Here is a 10,454-nt window from a genome sequence, read left to right on the forward strand (position 1 = left end):
CGTGCGCGGCCGCAAAGACGCAAGCCGGCGGCGCGCCGCCACAGCGCCAAGACCCCAAACCAGAGTCCGTCCCCGCGGCGGCGGCGGCGGTCCGTCTGTTCTTGGTCCGCGCCCCCGCCGCCGACGCCGCCGCCCGGGACGGTCAAAGGGACTAACGACATGCATAGTGGCCACTACTGGTGTGCCTGTGACGCCCATCCGCCCCCGCCCCCGCCCGCCCGACCCGACGATAATACAATACACGGTCTAATTACTCGGAATGACGCCATTGTCTTTGCGCGCACATCGCCGAGGGTCTAGCCGCATTAACCCTTCTGCGAGAAACAAAACGTTTTTCCTTTTTTTTTTTAAACCTTCCCCTCTTACGGTTCTGTACACACACATGTGCGCATCGTCCGCCGACCCTTCGGCGTAACCGTTTTTTTTGTATTTTAATGAAATTTCCGGACCCCGACCGACGACCCTCGGTCATTTTGCTCGGACCTCCACAACTCACCGGACACGCTCTACCTACCGAAGTGTACTTACTCAGCACGGGCGAGTCGGTCTTCGTCAAGCATCCCTAAGCACCGGCCGACTTCGAGGTACCGAGTGCAGCACGGCACTCACCAAACAATAAACTAACTAACCTAACCTTTAGCGTTATCATAGATTCGGAGACCTATGAGTTTTGTGCTATACTTGAAGAACATTCGCCGGGGGAAAAAATTCGCTGTGAAATTTTGGAAAATATAAATTTTTTGAGGGCCTTTTTAGACATTTAGAATCTGTGTACAGTATTTTTTAGGGGTTGATATGCACCAAGCACAATATACCGTTGGCTATCTTATGTAAATCTTATCTTAAAGACCGGACTATAAAGAAGGTGAGCTATAATATTTCTACAAGTGTAACAGTTTTTTTTTTATCTACATTGTTTGTTGTTTTTAAGTTTCAATTGTATTTTCATCCATTTGTAAAAGTTTGAATATTAAGAAAAACTAGTTCTTCAAAAAACGTATTTGTTTGGTGAAATTTAATTTAACCGATTAATTCTTTCCTCGAAGGAAGACCATTTGATCATGATTATGTTTTATGGTGCCTAATAGGCTAGCAGGTTCACGTTTATGTTTATGTCCATGTTACTCTCTTCCCTACCCTCTCGTCTCTTCGCATAAATATCTTACCAGGAGCTATTATAAGATATCACTTATTAGTACTATCTCATCACTAATCCTTTATCAGATTTCTCTTATCAGCATAAGTAATCAGCTATGTATTGTAATATTTTTCATATCATTATTATATTTATATTATACATTTATTTATTAAAATTAAAGCTCTGGAGATGATGTCACATTGATAGGCCCCTCCTGTAAATACGCTTGTGAGTTGTGAAACAAATAACTAAAAAAATAAATCACAAATTGAAATCAAAATTTTCTCGGTTGTACCGAGGAAAGATTAAAAACATAAAAGTTTATACGGAAAAACTAAGGATAAGTTAGATTATTATTAGATGATAATATGGATTAAGAGGAGGAGTGGCCGAGTGGGTAAGGCGGCAGTGTGTTAGCGCTCACTGTCGTCGGTTCGACACTCGGTCACAGGCGCTCCGTTTGCTGGCGAGCAATCGTCCGGTAAAAAGGAACCGCCATCCCCTCTCCGGCGACGGATTGACGACCCGTCCCGGAAGCGAATTCGTCAAGAAACCATCTCATGATGGCAGCGTTGGGCCTTCATGGCCCGTTAAGCTACATGATGATGATGATGATAATATGGATTATAGTTATATTGTCACATATTTTTTTACATAATATTATAATACCTGAAACAGAGTTTTGTCGCTCAAAATTCAGTATCAAACAAGTTGGCTAGTCGATATTACTGATAATGAGATCACTGATGTTTTGGCTAAATCCTCTTCTCTCTCTTGTATTGTCTATCAATTAGATCCATTCCCTAGTCTTAGTTTTACACAAGAAATATTAATAAATTATAATATAGTCCAACCAATGCAATGGGTTAATCATAGCACACTATGCCGGTCAATCCAAGGAACCATAAACTTAATATTTCTGTAGTTAACCAATAACTTATTGTTCTCGTCTTACATTTGGACATTTCTTCCCTTAAGCGAATGTCTTCTTTGCTATCCACCCTTTTTAATATTACATTTTTCGACTAGTTTCGCTGTAAATTTAATAAAATGTCTTATGGTTAGTTTTATAACTACATCCTATATATACTTTATACATAATTGTATACCTAATATCCTAACACAATTTTTAAAATTATTATCTTTAAACACGGATGAAGATCTTTAAGCAATACAATGGTATCATTTTGTACCCTCTATAAAATCAACTATGTAAAGAATAGCTGTTATAAGGAAATACTTGTATTTGTATTTTTTAACTTGAATAAAGAAAAACGAAAATCTTAAAAATCCAGCATTTATAAACATCATAAATAATGTATTAATTTTCTTAGTATTTTGCTAATTATTTGGATTTATATTATTATGTGTTATACGTTTTATTTATGAATATTTAGTATACCTAGAAAATATTCAACTGAGCAATCGATTCTTAAATATCATAATAATTGTACAGCACAATACATTTATTTAGGTAATAATATGTGAATATGTCATTTGAGTAAGTTTTCAAGAAGCTTAAATGGATAATATTATAGTTAAACTTTTTAAAAAAGTTTCATTCAAAACGACAAAATATGAGGATTATGTTACCGTCACAGAAGAGATTTCAATAAATGTGTTAAAGAAATAAATTTTACAGATTTCAATTACAGTTTTGTTAGACATTTTAACTGTAGACTATTTTCAGCTAATATGTTTTTAACATGTAAAATACTGTCTATTAAGTTTAACACAAACTTAATTAGTAGTTGTATTAAATTGTACATATGTACATTCATTGTAGTGGTTAGTTATATTTGTATGTGTTAATTGTACAATATTGAAATAATAATAACTGGCATTTAGTAAGCAATATAGAACTTTTAAACGGCATCAAACACACGCCATGTGTTGTGGTAGTATTGGATCTTTACATGGGTAGATGGCGCATATGATCTCTTATGGCACACAAACCTTTGCGCGCAAAACACATTTACCACTATACACTTACTGGTTACTGGTATTGGACCTATAATTTTAATATAACAACTACAATTACAAAAATGCAATGACCTCGACTGGACATAACCAAAAACGGGATTTTACGTTATTAGGTAAAATATTATTAATTTATTTCCTGTTGGCTGTTTCCTATTAATAAAAGTTACTGAAAACTAGCTGACCGCGTTCTATAATCGACTGTTTTACCATTACATATTATTATTATTTAACTATTATGGTAGTGCACAGACAATAAAACATTGAAATAATTTAATTAGTCATTTTAATAGCGCCACCTTAGTTGTTTAACAACTAAACTGTAGCTCATACCCTTCTCTATTTTCCAATTTAATTATGCGTTTTGAACAGATCATATTATACGGTAAATCAAACGATTTTAAAACCGTAGTCTATAATTATTTTTCAGCTATTATCGTTGATCTGTACCTACACATAAGGCGAAATAAAAATCATACTTTTACATAATCGTTGGTCCACAATTATCCGATGCTAATTGCTACAGCTTAATCACCTCGCCATCCATTGTGTAGTTTTGCAAATGATTATTGTAGAAAAATAAATACCTAATGCTCCTGTCCTAAAAGTTACTATACCATATTATAAACATACATTATTACATGGTATTATATTATAAATAGTTACAGCCGTTGTTTGTTTGTTATGTAATTGTAATTGTAATATTTATGATTGTGCTATTACATACTTAATCCTTGATCCTTCGCCTCGCCAATTAGTTGGGAGAAACAATATTACTATGAAGGACTATACCGCCACAACTACTTGTGCTGTGCACGAATAACAATCAAAACGCAACTGAAGTAATGAAAACTACTGAATAATAGCTGAAAAGATTGGCAGAAAGTTTTAATTTGAACAATTTTGCCATTTTTTGTAACATATTGTCTGTATTTTCTTACGAATTTTATACAGCATCCTATCCAGCACATACAGCCAAGGTGTCCAATATTACAACATGTTTAATATAACAACGGCTCAGAGAGCAGGTGTTTCTTCGATATAATCAGTTGAGTCTATTATCCTCTGAATCTTTCAGCAAAATTGCTTAACACATTATTCCTATTCTATTGGCATAAAAGATTTTTGGTAGTTCTCGCTAAATAGTTTTTTAATACTTTTAAAATAATTAATGTTTTAAAAATTATAATTACTTTATTATGTTTTTTAGCTAAAGAGTCTGGACTATGCAGAAGTGGGTTGGGAACAACGTTTGTTTTTGACACGAGCTTTGAAGTTTTGTAGGGGAAACTAAATACCGTCCCGTAGGATATCAGCAGGGGCGCATTTCGCTTAAGTAAAGGATAGGGGGTGCTTGAGAGCACTGGAAATATTAAAAGATTCAATATTTTCATCGTACTTGCACAGTAGTAACTCGAACAGTTTCGGGGGTGATAATTTCAAAACTAGCTGAGCACACCCGAACTGGCGTTCAATTGCGCCAGAAGCACGTGTGAGAGTAATGATGGCTTGCACAGTGCGGTTGGTGGGGGTGGGGGAGGGAGAAGCACGTGTCGCCCTAAGAAATCTGACAATATGGTGTTTGAGCCTCTCAGCGGTGGTCTCCGGTCATCGGTCGCGGGTCCCGTCTAATAAAATAATAATAATAATAATAATAGTCATTATATAATAATATACGTACGGCTAAACCGTTTGCCGGTGGGCGAAAATTGCGCCCGGCAAAACGTCAGCAACAGCCACGGCCTTTTGCATTAATCAATCGGCTTCTGCCAGCGTGGTGACCCATTAACACCGTCTTGGTAGGTCTGCGGGTTCCTCGGACCGAACCCCCCCCCACCCCCTCGAAAAACGCTCCTCGCACGAGCCCTTGACGCGTCGTTGTATATTTTGATATTAATCACAGAGGCCCAGCGAAATGTGTCGTCTACCCGCAGCCGTCGACACCAAATATGACGGTGGTCATCATCCGGTCGGCACTTCCTTTTTACCTTGTCCAGCCCTATCGAATAACGCGCATATACAATAGCATTCATGTGTTACACGTTTTTTTTTTTTTTTTTATAGTCCTTTGTCCGTCGCATACACTATTATATGATCGGTCCGAATATATCCATTAATCACAATACACAATACATTTGCCAGCGCATAAGTGTGTAAACATGTTATGACGTTGGCCGTCTACCTTGATCGTCCGTCGAGTGGAAAGAGTCCATATACGAGTCGTCGACGTGCCCTAAACTTGCAAGACTTACAATTTGATAATTTAGGGGGAAACCCCGCTGAAATGTGCTAAGAATTACTGTCGTCGTTGCTGTTCAAGTTAGTTTTTTGTGTGTTAACTGTAAAGTTAGAATTTAGCACGTTTAACAGCGTTGTGTCCTTCGACGAGGTTTGTTGAAATTATGACAAATTCCAACGTCGGATACAATCATGCGAGCCAGCCAACAGGGTTGTACTATTCCGTGGCCATCCAGGAGAGAGTCTGAAAGATTTATTCGATAGGTCACATCGGTTCGTGTGCGGTAAGCAATCGCTTCCGGGCCGCAAACATGTGGTGTTATCCAGTGAAATTCTAAACCCTTAGGTCAGTTTTGTGTGTGTATATCATCGAATGCCAAGACGGACCGGAGTTGTTAAGGTATCGAATTCCACACAGACAAAATACCAAATCGACCGGAGTCATGGTGTATGATAAAACACAAGAAATTAACTTCCCTGAGTTTCTAACATTACAACATAGGTGTTAATTGTTTTCAACATAAGTATATAAGACATTGTTCATTGGTTTCATAGTTTACTGGTGAAATACACCACGACAGTAAAATGTATTTAAATAGTAGTTTTTAATCCATTAAACAAAATGTACATGATTTAAAAGGATGTCCGCATTCGACCTCCTGTGGTATGTGAATACACTGTCAGACAGGTAACGTATTATTATACTATATAAATAGGGAAGTATATTAAGCAAAGATGTAAACGGATGGTTTATGTTTCGTTTAACCAAAACTGGTGTACAAATCCATTAACCATCGGTATAACGATGCTGTTTACATGGGTTATAAAATGTTTATATCATTTAAATTATATAGTCATAAAGGATGTTAAAGGTGATAAAACCATTGACGAGAGTTCATTAAATGAAAATAAAATTACCACATAAGGGATAAGGGTTTATCTGGCAATTGAATGGAATGTTGAATTTTGCAGCAATAAGCTATAATTATATGCCAAATAGAGAAAACTTTAAACTTGTCTATTGTTTGTAAAAATATGACACTATGAAAATAAGTACTACATTTTTGGGTTAAACGTTTTAAATTAATCGATATTTTAATACTAATGATCAAAAGTATTTTGGGCGCACCGAATCCGAATTGTAATGTACATCAATGCTTAGAAAAATGTTGTTTACAATTTTTTCATTTCTCAAGTTCCTATTGTCTGAAAGCAATTAAGTACCCTATTTTAGAACTTTTATTTAAAACCTAAACTCATCATAATAAAATAACATTGTTCATATAGTATCTGATTGGTCCTTTATAAAATTTATAAAATCATCAGGCTTCTGGCTTGGCATTTGTACTATGTTAAATGCTAGTGCCAACTATACTTGATGTCGGTCTCTCCTACTATGTACAGCAAAATATCTGAACTTGTCACCATTTAAAACACTAGTAAATTGTTCAGACAAATTTTGGGCTGTTCGTGTTTTATGTTCTGACTCAAAATATATCTTTAACGATTTGCCCAAACGGCTGGCCGAGTCGCAGTGATTTTCCGTGTCCTACATTAATATAAAACGTCGTTTTTACTACAATTCAATGACAGCCACTCGGTTGGCGCCTCACTTGATCATAGCCACTGTCTGCCAACTATGGCGGGTAATCCATCGACTTAGGCGCCTAAAAATTAAAAATTGTCCAGATGCCCGTTCCCTAGTCTGTACCATCGTGTTGTGATTGTTGTGTCAAATGCCTAATGATGAATAGGCTATTTCCAAAACTGATTATGTTCCAAGAAATTAATATTATTATTTTAAAGTTTTGTGATAAATTATTGCTTTGATTTTGTCTTGAAATAAATTTCCAAAACTCATTATTTCCCTGATAAAACTTAATTCCAAAACTTATTATCTGCAGTAATAACTATGTAGTATTAACAGTTTGTTGAATCAAAACTTATTACCTACATATTATCAGTACAACGGATTTCATAAAGATTATAATATTAAAGTTAGAAAAAATTAATATAATTTAATAAACGGTAATACTAAATTATTATTGTACAGTTAAAAATGAAAATTTAAAATGTATTATGAATACTAAATCATTTTTTTTTCTCCAAGAATAATCAACTTATAATCAAAACTTATCATTTACACGTTTTAGTGCCGAAACTAATTATCTAAAATAATTTTTTTTTTATAATATTTCCACTGGGCTTGATGGTTTTGATTTTGAACATCTTTAGAAAAATAACTTAAAATATATATAGCAATTAAAAAAATGCACGCCACGTTCTAGAAATTTTAAACGTTTCTTTCTTGTTTTCCCAAAATTTCAAAAAGTGTTGATAATTAGATTTGGAAATACCGTACCCGGAACTCCATACAGTGTGGGAACGAGGAAGAGCAGGTATCCACCGGACGGCGACCCGGAATCCAGAGGCTAACCGCTGACGGTTGCTCTTGAATGTATACACACACACTGTATTATTATCGCTATTGTGTGCACGTCGTTAGTACAAAAGAGGTGGTCGGGGGTGAGACGGAAAATTAAAGGGTTTATAGGCCACCCCCGCAGCTTGAACTTTACACCGGGTCGACTTCTTATACTGGCCTTTTGTATAATCCGTGTCCAAAAAAGGGTTAACCCCCGGTAGGAAAGTAAATACCAAATTTATTTCTTTTTCTTTTTTTTTTTTGTTCCTGTTACTCTTTATTACAATGTGTACGATCTACGACTATGTGCGTACGGGTGTCCCCGAGGGACCCTTCCTTGTTCCTGGTCGGCCGGCTACCACCACCGGGTTCTTATTACGGTTGCCTTTTGTCGAGCATTCCGAAAAAAAAAAAAAAAACCCAACCCGATCCGTCCGGCACAACGGGGTGGTGTCACTTATCGAACGGGCAGAGATTCACGGGCAAGGACACGAGTGGGTGTGAAAAAAACACACACACTTATCATTTAGTTTTTGTCGAATCCGTGTGTGTAACGTAATGAATTATTGCCTTGCATTATGTTATGTAAAATGTGAGCCGCATACCGATGTTTCCGCGTTCAATAAAAATGGGACACCATATAGAGGTATTACGGGCAGTTATATTATTTTGTATAGAGTGGTAGCGTTTGTTGTACGGATGGCAAAGGGAAAAAACGTGTAACCATAGCGTGACTAATCCGCAAGCCTTTTAAAAACGACGTTTAATGCACGGCAAACATGATACTGTAACGCGCACACAAACAAACTGGCGTTTACGACACGCGGGTAAGCCGGAAAGGATATCATTATACATATATTTATTATGATATGGTGTATTTTAAGTATTTTTTAAACGACCCCGTGGTTTCGATGTAGCAACAAAGTGGTAAAAAACCACAGCCTATACAACCTGTACGGCGAATGAAAAAAAAATACAACCATCACGAGTGTCATATGTTCCTAACACTTTTTATTTTTTACCTTCAGCACGACCAGCTGAGAGAAGGTATTGATTTTTAACGATATGTTTTTTTAGGTTGACTCTGTAAAGTTTACAAGAGGATTAGAATTGTATGATAAATTAATTAACTACATAATTTTGCCCATGAAAATATAACCGTTTAGTTACAGAATAATAAAAAAAGTGTACACAAAATTGCAAATTTACATTACATTAAAATAATTACAACAATTTTTTACTCAACTTAATTTATTACAGATATTGCTGTTTTGTACAGTGTGAGTCTTATGCCTTTTGAATGAAACCAAAAGGCTTGAACTGCATTATCTAGCTTGCATTTTAAATCAAGTGTCTGGTTAGATTATACATATTACAGTACTTAAAGTTATAAGTGGATGAAGTATATATAATTCGGAGTATACTTCAAATTTATTAAAAAAATTGTAAATAAAAAAAATTATATTTTTTAACAGGTTATTTGGGAGGAGTAAACTGGTAAAAAGTGTTACGCTGACTACTGACTGATCACCTTTTTTCAGGAACTCCGGCGAGTCTAGATTATGCTAGAACTGAATAATTGTTTTTTTACTTTTATATAAAATTAAAAATATGTATATTTTAATAGATTTAAAAATATTTTTTTACCCTAACATATTTTAACATTTCACTCCCTTCCAAATAACATATATACCTATTTTGTAAATGAAATAATTTAGAACATTGATTTTACTTAATAATATCAAAGCTAATCACTATGTGTTTTTATAAATTTCATAGAAATAATACGCACTTAAGATTTTGTTAAAAAAAAAAAATTGGGTAACTATACAATTCTCACGGAGTATATTATGGAGAATAAGCGGTTCCTCCACACAAGCTCATCACGTTCTTTTCTCTTGTTAGCTCTAATACCTGCTTGTTGTACAAAAATAATTTACAAATTATATTAATAAGCCAAAAATAAAACAAAATTATGTTTCTGAACCGGGCTTGTGGCAAGTCAATCTTCTTCCCCTCAATTATTTGAATAGGCCTCTCCATGAAAATATGTTTTTATTTTTTAATAGGATGTGTACTGATACCCAATTCGTTTTCATATCATCATGTCTAACAGACATTATTGACAGTAAAGTAAATGATTTTTTTATTCCTATATTTTTTTTTTTTTTGTAGTAGTATAACCCGGCAATGAATAACAGCGTATACTTGAGTCGCATGTGAAGTTTATCGCGTGAAACTAAGAGGGTTGACCGTGTAATATTTCACCGGCTCACCGACTTCCGGCCGCCACCCCGGATGAAGGTAGGGGGAGGCACCCCGTGTTTAATTTACCGGAAAAATACGATTTTTCGAAAAATCTACTTCCCTTTCGGCTAATTTAGTTGGCGATTTTTTTTTTTCTAGGGGAACAACAGCTTTGCATTTCGATCAAAACAAGGCGGCGGCGCACATTATAGTGTTGCTATTCGAATCGGCGGTTTATTTATTTTTTTTTTCATTCAACCCGAAACCGTTTTATACACGATTGCCGTAGTCTATATATGTATACATGACACAAACGAAACGCATAAAGGTTGACGCACAAAAGTGGTATGTGTGTGCAATTCTTTGGCTTTCTCCGATAGATTGGGGAGGGGGGGGGGCTATTTTATGCGGTAATAACCGATTTTT

Source organism: Adelges cooleyi, unplaced genomic scaffold (assembly GCF_023614345.1).
Source record: "Adelges cooleyi isolate 19-005CV unplaced genomic scaffold, UGA_ACOO_1.1 ACOO_flye_CR_arks_rails_tigmint_CR_PRNA_41, whole genome shotgun sequence".
NCBI lineage: Eukaryota > Metazoa > Arthropoda > Insecta > Hemiptera > Adelgidae > Adelges > Adelges cooleyi.